Below are 11,788 nucleotides of genomic sequence, written 5' to 3' on the forward strand. Positions count from 1 at the left end.
TCTTAGAATATATGAATCGGGATAATTCTGCTTAGAATAATATCCCAGAGGAATGACAAAGTACTTCGTAGCTGCAGATTAAATGTGTGTGAATGTCTACATACGGCTTCTATGGTGAGAAAATGTTCAACTTCACAAATCATTTCTATTTTCAGTTTGTAAACATGTGTCCGACGTCGACTCGATGGGGCACACTAAAAACGGGATATACTAAAGATCTGATATTTACATGACATTTTAATTTTTAATTAAATGATAATATTGAGTATTTTAAATTACTTGTGTAAAGACTTTATGACTTGATGCATTATGCTATACAAAAATTCAATTGTTTGGAATATTTACAGACAATTTTGAATCAGGTCAAATCAGTTTTTAGTACATCGCGTCTTTAGCACCTTCCTATTTCCCACAATGCCGCGCGTTGTTTACAAACAAGAGACCCCGAAAAAAAATCCTCTAAACTAATTATTGTTGTGTACATCACCACATTTTAAAATTATTTGAATAAAAAGAAAACAGAGAAACATCGAATCAAAACTATATCTTTCAGATGCATCAACTAAAACTGTGCACATGCAGTAAAGGCTTGGCTGGCTATAAGTAGACAACTTGTACCTGAAAGGTTTCTCACATATTTGTTTGATTAAAAATTAATTAAATATAGCTTGAAGTTTATTTCTTTTTATATCAAATGACAAGATTTAATAAGCTCGAAACTATTTCAGTCAAACTTTTTCATAATATACCAATATTTTTAGCTATCAGAAAAAAAGTGTATGAGCTATTAACCCCTAATTATAGGGGCCAGCCCCTTTTCATTAATCTAATATGAAAGCTCTCGTAATTACACACAACTTTTGTTATATATTTCTTACCAAATTATTCTCGGTTCAAAAGTTATTTCACAAAAAGTAGCAAAAATTCAAGGAAAAAAAATTACTAAAAATTGCCGTTTTATAGCTTTCAAACTTTAAGAAATCATCTTATAATTTTATCGTTCTGCACATCTACAATGTATTGGCTACAAGTTCTCCAAATTTCGTGTAAATATCTTATGTCGTTCTTGAGATTTTTAGTGGAAACGAGACATCAAAAATTATCAATTAAAGGGCAATAACTCACAAATAAAGGCAGGCATCAAAAAATTGAAAACAGGTGTAAATAGGTTTAACAACAAGGTATCAAACCTGAAAGTTTCATAAAAATCAGTCCAAAGGTCTTTGAGAAATCGCCTGTCAAAATTAGAGCGGGAAAAAAAAAGAATAATAAGAAACAATAGAATAACAGTAGGGTCTTCCGAAGGAAGCGGAAGACCCTAATAATAATCTTTACCAACAGAATCAGTAGAAGGTCTTCCGTTGGAAACGGAAGACCTTAATGATAGTCAGCATATGATAAAGAGATATATTGATTTTGCTAACAAGGTCATTATATCGACCACAGAACTTTCAGAATGATGACCCAAAACAAGACTGTTGATAAAATTTTTTGCTTGTTTCATCAACTTGTTTGTCAATAGCTTGTAATTGTCTCATTAATAAAATGTTTATACATGTATGTGGAGAATGTTAGTATTTAAAGAACGGTCTTAATACAAAATATCAATAAATAAGATATTTAAGCCCTACATCTAACCTTCAAAAAGTCATAACCAATCGCAAAAACAATGTTTTGCAGACAACAAGATGTACGGGCTCATTTCGATTGGGGGGGGGGCATACAAAGGTGGAGGTTTTTGTTGGTTGACTCTGAAATTCACGCAGAATACATATATAAACGAACTTTAAAAGGATGCCATTGGCATATATGAGGTTACATGTACGCGTGCGCTAAAAATAATGCTTTAGACGGTATTCATCTTGGTTCGGGAGAAGGCAAAAAATTATTTAAAAGTATGCTTGGAATATTCGTGATAAGTGAATGTCCCCATATAAAGGTCAAGTCTACATACAGTAAATAAAATAAACCATGATTAGGACTTGTTTCTTTAATTCTTTTTTAATTGTTTATTAAAAGTCCATAAAGTTAAATTATTTAAAATTTACACGTTTCAAGATGGATGACGTCTTTGTGGCAAACGTAATATTCAATTAAGGAGGCTGGGGGTCAAAAATTTAACCATCAGATATAACTTAATTTTTTAGATATGATACCTTAAGCTGTCAAATATAATTTGGCAAAGAAAAATTTCAAAAATTTTAGTTTTAAAATTTGATCATTATTCTATATCTTCATATGGAGCTCTTCTTCTAAAGGAGATCAATATAGTCTAAATATGGCAACACAATTTGCAACATTTTTTCCCCATGTCCCCCATATTGCCTGTCCTATCCCCCCCCCCCCCCCCCCCCCCCCCCCCCGCCCCCGCTCCTTTAAAACACAGAATTTATTTTAATTTTCTGGTAGAAACAAGGACTTATGGTCTATAGATTCCAGACTTTTTGTAAAAGAACAGCAATTTTTTTCTTCTGATAGCTCAAAGAACTTGAATGCAAAATTTAACCTACAGATATACATTTCTGTTTATGTTATGAATTTTTAGTACTGTAGACGTACTTTTTTCCACGTGGTCATAATTCCGCGGAATCTAATTTTTCGTTTAATTTGCGGGTAGAAAATTACGCGGGTTTCTAAATTGCCACTATATGCCTTACATTTGTATTAAGTATGCTTGGACAAATTTCCGCGAAAAATTTAAATTTATTATTTTGTCCTACGAAGCTAATTGCTAAATTGATTTGAATCCCATATCCGTTTATATTTACACGTAGAAATATACACAGAGAAACTCTCGCTGAAGTGACGTCAAAATGAGGTTACAGAAAGATTAATAAAAAATATACGATATACGGCAGCGTTAAATATATGGCAAGTTAAATATTGAGAAAAATTTTTGTGCTTTTCAATACGTTACAAATAAATATAATGTATGATTCTTAGCTTGTCTTGTATTATTGAGTGACTGAATAAGTAGATTTTTAAAGATTCCATTTTATTAACAAAGTAGCTGTATATAAATTCAAAAAGGCTGAACTTAAATTTCCCGTGGGGAGTGGTTGTATGAAGTATTGAAAAATCTGATATTGTTAATTTTGAAAAACGTTGAGATTTCAATTTTTTTTAAAGTTCCTTGGAGTTTTTAAGTCTCCACGACTGATTTTCACAACTTCTCGTTAAAATTGTAGTCAATACTCTTAAAGTTTCTCTTTATAGCTGAGCTTAGAGGAACATAAACTGGACCCGGCAATATATCTTTTGAAGGAATTTTTTTCATAAAGTTTAGGAATATTAAATGTAATTTTAACTTAATTTAAAACCGTGCCAATGGGCATGTTTTGTTTCATTTCTTAGAGGAAAAAAACACAAATCTCTATCTAATTAAGTATAATTGATACCTTAAACTGGAAAGGTATTCTTTAAATTCTTCAATATGATTTACAAGTAAATCATAACAATCAAAGCAAAGGACACTTTTGACAAATTTGAAAATATATATAGAATCATGTGTTTCGATTCACAGTTTTCACACGTTGTAGGACAGTCACAATACTTTAATTGTTCTGTTCTTTGCAAAAAAAAATCCTTTAATGCTTGTTATTTCTCAGATGTGCTTCGGCAGTTGAAAGATTGATGTACCTCTGAAGTTCTTAGAGAAGGCTTTTTCCAGTCTGTTCCATTGTCTTCGTAAATATAACGTCCTGAGGATTTCTAAAAAAAAAAATGATATATTTACAGTATCTATATCACTAATATATGAAACTCTATGTATTCCTTTATCTACTCAATATCATATAATATGTACGTGATGAGGGAATAATGGAATTTTTGACATTTCATGATTTTGCTAATATCAAAATGATCAAAGAGGATATTTTGTTTATATCTACGTAAAACATTCCGTTATAATTAAGGACAGATGATACAAACAAATTTTATCTTTAGAGCAGATTTCATACCATGTCACAAGTTCAGAAAAGTGGATAATTCTTGGAATTTTTTCTCCTAAGAATTGGAAAATGAAATAGATTAGGAAAATATTACTAATATTTCAATAAAATTATAAAAAAAAAATGGATAAAACACTCTCAGTAAAGGTTTACAGATGGGAATAAATTTCAGAATATCTTAACTTGAGGCTAAAAGTGTAATATAAACCTTAGAAAAATATACCAAGCCAGGTGAATTTTATGAGGACATGCAAAATGGTAAAAATCAGCCCATATAATATAGGGTGATTTATACTTTTTTGCTTTTCCTAATAAAATTAACCTGGCTTGGTATCTATTTCTAAAGTTTATATTACATTTTTATCACCAAGCTAACATATTCTGAAATTTGTTTTCATCTGTAAACCTTTACTGAGTGTGATTTGTCAATATTTGTATTTTATTGAAATATTAGTAATATTTTACAAGTCTATTTCATTTTCCAGTTCTTAGGAGAAAACATTCTAAGAATTATCCATTTTTCTAAACTTGTGACATGATATTAAGTCTCCTTAAAAGATAAAATTTGTTTGTATCATCTGTCCTTAAGTTCTTAGTAAATTAAATTTTCTTCATGCCCCATATCACTACTGATATTTCTCCAAATGCCCCGGAATACATTTATGTGTAAAAATCGTGACTTAATTGTTTACCGTTTTGATTTCTTATCTAGAAGAACACCATCGAGGCAACTTTTCTCCAGTGATGAGTAAACCTGATTTCCACAACATTCGGGCTTTTGCATGTTTGAGACGGAGTGAATAACACCTAGAAAAATGTCATATATTGAAACGTTTTATTTAATATTAAGTGTTGAAAACACAGTTATATAATGCAGCAGATCGGAGTACATATATATTTCCAAAGGTGCATGGAACAGCTCATTTTTTTGTATTTCCTGAAGCCAATGGTTTATAATAATCGAAACGCAGGAAGCTGCTAAATACGGAAACCCATTTAGGACCTATCAAAAAATATTTTTGAATTCGTTATAACGAATTTAATTTGTTATAACAGATTTATTGAATTCGTTGTAACGAATTTAATTTGTTATAACAGATTCATTGAATTCGTTATAACGAATTTAGTCTTTTATTACAGATTTGTTGAATTCGTTATTACGAATTTAATTTGTTATTACAGATTTGTTGAATTTGTTATAACCAATTTAATCTGTTATTACAGATTTGTTGAATTCTTATAACCAATTTAATCTGTTATTACAGATTTGTTGAATTCGTTATAACCAATTTAATCTGTTATTACAGATTTATTGAATTCGTTATAACCAATTTAATCTGTTATTACAGATTTGTTGAATTCGTTATAACCAAATTCAAAAATATTTTTGATAGGTCCTAAATGGGCTTCCGTAGTTAAACACCTATATTCCTGAAGAATTTTGGCACAACGTTTTGATACAAAGGAAAATTATCGTATGCGTATCAAATATCCACACGCTACGTTATTGATTGTTACAAATATATTACTGTGAAATATTTTGACTTGAAATTGTAGTTCTTTCATTTTCATATAAGAGTAGGTAATAAAAAAGAGTTATTAATGTAACGAAGCGTTTTATGAAAAAATGATATAAAATAGACTCCATGATTTATGCATGTACCTGTACATGAGAAAACATATAGATACATGTATAAAAAAAAAATTGCAAAATTTATCGTAGTACCGTATCGTGTAATTTCATTTTCATTCTAATTCGGAAACGTTAATGCACAACTATATTTTTTTTCAAATATTATTTATCTTACCCTGTTTTGATTCAGAATCATTTCCACAGCAAATTCGTTTATCATATGCGCTATCATAAACTTGTTCACCGCAGCAAATTTCTGTGTCTGGTTTGAAGGTCGTTTCTGCTTGTATAAACATAAGAAAAATAATAAACTGTAAAACTCGCTTATACAGTCTGTAGATCTAGAATAAAAATCTCGAACTTTTAATGAAGGAACATTTTTTTGTCTAAATCGACCGACTTTTCTGAATTTTTTTTTTTGCCTTGAAATAGTTGATTGAACAAGTATATTCAAAAATATTTAATTTAGCAGTTTAGCAAAAGAAAACATTTTGATAAAGTTATTTTTAAAACGAGAATATGAAATTTTTTTGTTTTTGTTTAATAGAAGGGTGATTTGTGACTGTTATATAAATGTCGTTTTGATTTTATTTATTTTGATAACATGTATCATAATGGAAATAATCAGAGCATTTTTAAAATCAATCAAATTTTCATATTTAATTACTTGACGTATCTGTTCTCAGTTTATGAGTTTTCGTATACTGTTTTTATAGACTTTTTTAACATTTAACTGCAGTTTCCAATTAGATTAAACCTTTTCAGATCAAGAAATCAGTGCTAATATTGATTATGTTAACTGTTATATAAATATATACAGAGCAATGCCATTAAAAAAATATTTTTAAAAATTTAAACTATATTCAAGGCAAATTAAACCATGCAAGTTATGTTTGAATTAGTAAAATAAATTTCACCGCATCTTTTTTAATTTTCCATTTAAAGTTTCACTATAATGGTATTAAAGTGAAAATATTTGTATAAGTTAATAAGGTTAGTTGCTGAAAGGTAGAATTTGATGAACTTAGAAAGTATGCAATGTCTTAATGATATAGAAATTTATTATTTGCATTATTTGAAACAAAAATAGACCAATCCAGGCATCTATTTTTTTTGTTGTTGTTTTAAACAAAGATTTATGACTGTTTTTAAAATTCTTATAAATACAGTTGATAATTAATCAAAACTCTTGCCTCCACAGCATTCAATTTTAAATCCTTTTCCCTTATCATGAACACCTGATCCTGAGCAACAAATCTGAGTGACGTTATTGAATTCTTCCTCTTTAAATTCTCCATTTAGAATATACAGGCAGGGACCCCTCTTAAGAACTGTAATATATTTTTCTTAAATCATAAATATCACTTCATAATAGAAAACCTCTATATAAATACAAGAACTACATGTACTAGGAGAATTAACTTACCATAGCCAAAGGCATCCTTTGCAACAAAGACAAGAAAAAGCAAGACATAAAATTTACTGAGATACATGTTCCGTAGCTCTAGTATAATAAAACTGTGAATGAACGAAATGGACATGTTGCCTTTTATTTAATCATATTCTAAACAATGACTAAGTGTTTGGGGAATAACCCTATATCTGTACGGTTGTGATTGAAAGCACGATTTTCATTGAGCTTTTAACGTTTTAATTCTGCGCAGTACAATCTAAAATTAATTTTAGAATATACATGTTGTTGTGACTTTATTTCCATTTGGATAGAATACTCCTATCGAATGTTCGAATATCAATTACTGTAGATCAGTATATTTTTGTGACACCTTATTTTAGCGACTTAGCTATGTGGTATTTATAAGCGAGACAAAATTTTCGCGAGTTGTGGTTTTTGTTTTATATAAACATTAATAATACAATTATACGCGAGAATAAAATTTTCGCGAGCAGACAGACTCGCGTAATTACGCGAAAATAAAGTTCTCCCGAATAAAAAGTGATTTACAGTATTGACAATTTTGACATCCCTAGATGATATGCAAAGAGATACGATGGTTGTTTTCTTTCACCTTTATTTCTAGGACCAGCAGAGTCAATTCATTGTAACATAGTTTTTCTTATTTGATCTAGGTGAATCATGTGGAGATAACGAACAGTATTCAAGATTAAAAGTCCATAAAACAATTCAAAATAGAAGCAGAGCAAACACGGACCTCCAAAACATTAGAGGTGGGACCAGATGCCATGGAGGAATGAGCATCCCCTGCAGTCAGGTCACACCCGCCATGTGCTCCTTGTCATGATCGGGAAAATCCGTCGTCAGTTCAATGTAATCAAAAAATAATGGACTAACAAGATGTATGAAAACGTCAGTCAGCATTTGACTCAATGATAAATTGTATTTGCTGACAAGATCATAAAATCGACCATAGAAATTCCGAAATTGTGACTTTAAACGAGACTGTTGATATTCTTGTTTCATTAACTTTTTTGTCAATGATTTGACTCGTCTTAAAAATTGTTCATACATAGAGCATGTCCTTGCGTATCGAACCAACTGAGAGATAGAAACCCCGTATGCAGGTGATGAAGGTATATATATTGCTGTATATATTAAGTAAGGGAAGTTGAAAAATCACTTACTTTCATTCTATAAACATAAACTCCCTATAACTCAAACACTTTTTTCGCTTTGGAGTATTAATATTCAACAAAGAACAAAAGTAACAAAAATATGTTTAATAAATCTATCTGGGAAATATAGTCTTGATCCGCCTACCTGCTTCATCTAACGTCATAATAGCGGAAGTGACGCCTCGGTGTGTGTTTTTGAGTGTTTATGTTGACAGGCGAGGCAAGACTACTAAGTTTGGATACATTTTTGTGTTATTCTTCTGTAATGATTTTTACTGGACTCAATGATCATTTATATTTTCGCAAATGTCGTAATGGAATCCTCTCTGTGAATCACTCGCAACAGCAAATATAAGACGAAGGAAGTGGGGATTTTTTTTTTCGCGATCTACACCTCAGTATTGCATAAACAACTGAATAAAAGGAAAATTCAATCATTGAATCAGCAAATCCTTGCATTATTCGAAAAAAACCGCATGTAACTCATGTAGCCCATGTGAGACCAATCTCAGAGAAATGTTGGTGGCACAGCATTTCAGGAAATTCTCAGGTCAGGCAGAATTTTGAGACTTGAAGCTGAGTTTTTTAGCTGAGATTGTTATAGGTTGGTGGCCCCGAAGTCTGGACAAGGTACTCTAGATTCCTAATTATACGCGAGGAATAAATTTCCGCGTAATTTCGCGAGAAGCGTCACTCGCGAAATAATATTACTCGCTTATATTTTTATGGTGCTGAAATCTATTTAAATTCTGTTGATCAACCGTCCATTCGCGAATTATAATTCTCGCGATTTGACATGAAAGACCCAGTTCGCGATAAAAAGTACTCTCGAAAAATAAGGAATCTACATTATGAGGTGGGGGGGGGGGGTGATTTTTGCACCTACCTATCGACTCAATAATTCCACCCTGAGCTAGGGGAGGGCAAGCAAGCATTTTTAAATGACTCTATTTTGACATATAATGCAACACAATAGCCGGGATATGACATTTGTAAACAGACTATAAGACTGATAATTTCAAGAAATCATTGATTGGAAATAGTAAGACTCTTTTTTTTTTACTGTTTTTTCTCGATATTTCATAAGATATGAACCTGAAAAAAAAATAGAAAAAAATCCAGAAGCCTTTTTATTTTATATTCCGTACTTACGACTTTACTTTGGCATAGAAATGTTTAAATGTAACAAAATAATATTTTATCTTAAGTGAAGTGCAGTAACAATTATGAAATCTTTATTTTCTTTTTGACAAAGCAAGGACTTTAATTATTCATGTTTTTCAAAAAAATAAAAAAATAACTCTACCACTTTCTGAAGAAGGCGAAAATGATAACACAAAAAGAGAACATGCATCAAAAAACTGTGTGCCAAGATTTAAACAAGAGGCCCAGGGGCCACATTGCTCACCTGAGCAAATCGGCTAGGTAAAAGACAAATCAGATAAGAACTGAAAAGTTTACTGAAGGAGGGGGGCTTGAATTTTTAATACTACTTTAAAATGCCTTCATATTAATACAGCATATGACATTGCTGTTCTTGATAAAAAGATTTTTTAAAAACATTTTCTTCCTATACTATCACTAATCATTGCTTTGAAGTACTTGAAAAGACGAATTTTCCTATAATTCCAATGTAAAATTTTGATCAGCCATTGTGGCCCCATCCTATCCCTGGGGGTCATGATTTGAACAAACTTGAATCTTTCCTACCTGAAGATGATTCCACATTAGCTTCAACTTTCCTGGCCCTGTGGTTCTGGAGAAGAAGATTTTTAAAGATTTTCCCTATATACTCCTATGTTGAAAGTTGATCGGCCATTGTGGCCCCACCCTACCCCTGAGGGTCATGATTTGAACGAATTTGAATCTACACTACCTGATTTTTTAAAAATTATATTAATTTTTCACTAATTGATAATTATCTCCCCTTGGAAAAGGGCGTGGCCCTTCATTTGAACAAACATGAATTCCCTTCACCTAAGGATACTTTATGGCAAGTTTGGTTGAAATTGCATGGCCCAGTGGTTCTTGAGAAGAAGATGAAAATGTGAAAAGTTTACGACGACGATAACAATGACAATGCCTACAACAACAACGACAGACAACAGACAAATTTTGATCAGAAAAGCTTACTTGAGCCTTCGGCTCAGGTGATCTAAAAAAGGAAATTGTGTGTGGGGAAGTTGTGTGGGGGATAATACGTTTTCTCTGGTACATATGTCTTTGGTGACGATACGCATTATATGGCCCTTGACGTAGTGAAAACTCTCCGTGCGAAACTGAACTGTAAAAACATTTATTTTAATGCAATAAGTATTTTGATACCGCGGTTACCCATCAACTGGTTAATTTCTTTCCAAAATCCTTTCAAAGCTAGAACACCTTATCTTATCCTCCTTCAATGAGTAAAAAGTCTGTAAAACAGTTTGTCGTGTGTTGCCACCTTTGTGACGTTTAATAATTTGTTTGAAATTCTCAAAAGTATTATTAATAATGACATATAATTTTTAGCAGACACAAGATATTAAGATGAGAAATAAAACCAATTTTGTAAAGGGAGATAATCCAAATTTACAGTAATTACCACTTAGATTTAACAGAAAAATCATGAAAATGGGTCTGAAAACGCCACTGACTTGACCGAACTAGGGAAAGTTCAGACCCATAAAGGAAAAATAAATGGCAACACACCTCAAACATAAATCATACCAAAAGCGAGTAAAATTTACAAACATGGGAATAAACATATGTCCCGTAGTGCAATAAAAAATTGAATTCACAAGCGTCTTATGAGGGATAAACATATGCCCCCATCACAACAAAATGAGTTTACTATTCCTAGTGTATTATGTCTGTGGGTCCCAAGTATTAACGAATCACTATGTATAATGTCCAATAAGGGATAAACATATGCCCTTATAGTCGCAAATCATCATCTTATTCGCTGTTTTTTACTAAGTTCACATGTATGTGGTATTCACTTAAGGACTACCTCGAGCAATGTTTTAGATGAGGGATAGACATATGCCCCCATATTTAAAAATATTTCACACTGTAAGCTTCCTCACCATTTTAAATGTTTATATGCACGCGATCTTGTCACCTACCAGCCTAAGTATTAACAAATGACTTAGGCGCTATTGTTCTGGATGAGGAATAAACATATGCCCCCATATGTTAATACTCTTAAAAATCACTTCGAAGTCGAGATCCTACACAATTAACAAAACAAATCTGCTCCGAGGATCCACTTCTACTCAAGCATATATCAACATGGTGTCACGTGTCTTATTTAATATTTAAATGCATCCGATTTCCATCTACCCAGGAATCTAATCTGACTATCGCTCATCCCTCGTGATGCACAGTAAGAGGCCATTCTAAAGGAATGTCCTTTGAATCTATTGACATCCAAATTACAAAACATGAGGCTTTGCTTTAATATGTTTGAAAATTCTTGCCTTGTGACTGCAGTGTTTTGGGGGTAGCAAAAAAGGGGCCCAGCGGTCCTCCCTCTCATCTTAATGTAGTGTTCTAATGCCCCCACTGGACAATATTTTAAAGAGTTGCAAGAATTAATTGTAAGAGTAAAAACTTTACCGTCAGAATGTTT

Source organism: Saccostrea cucullata, unplaced genomic scaffold, assembly GCF_032062105.1.
Source record: "Saccostrea cucullata isolate Sc308-1 unplaced genomic scaffold, CSIRO_AGI_Scuc_v1 ctg1871, whole genome shotgun sequence".
In the NCBI taxonomy this organism is placed as follows: Eukaryota; Metazoa; Mollusca; class Bivalvia; order Ostreida; family Ostreidae; genus Saccostrea; species Saccostrea cuccullata.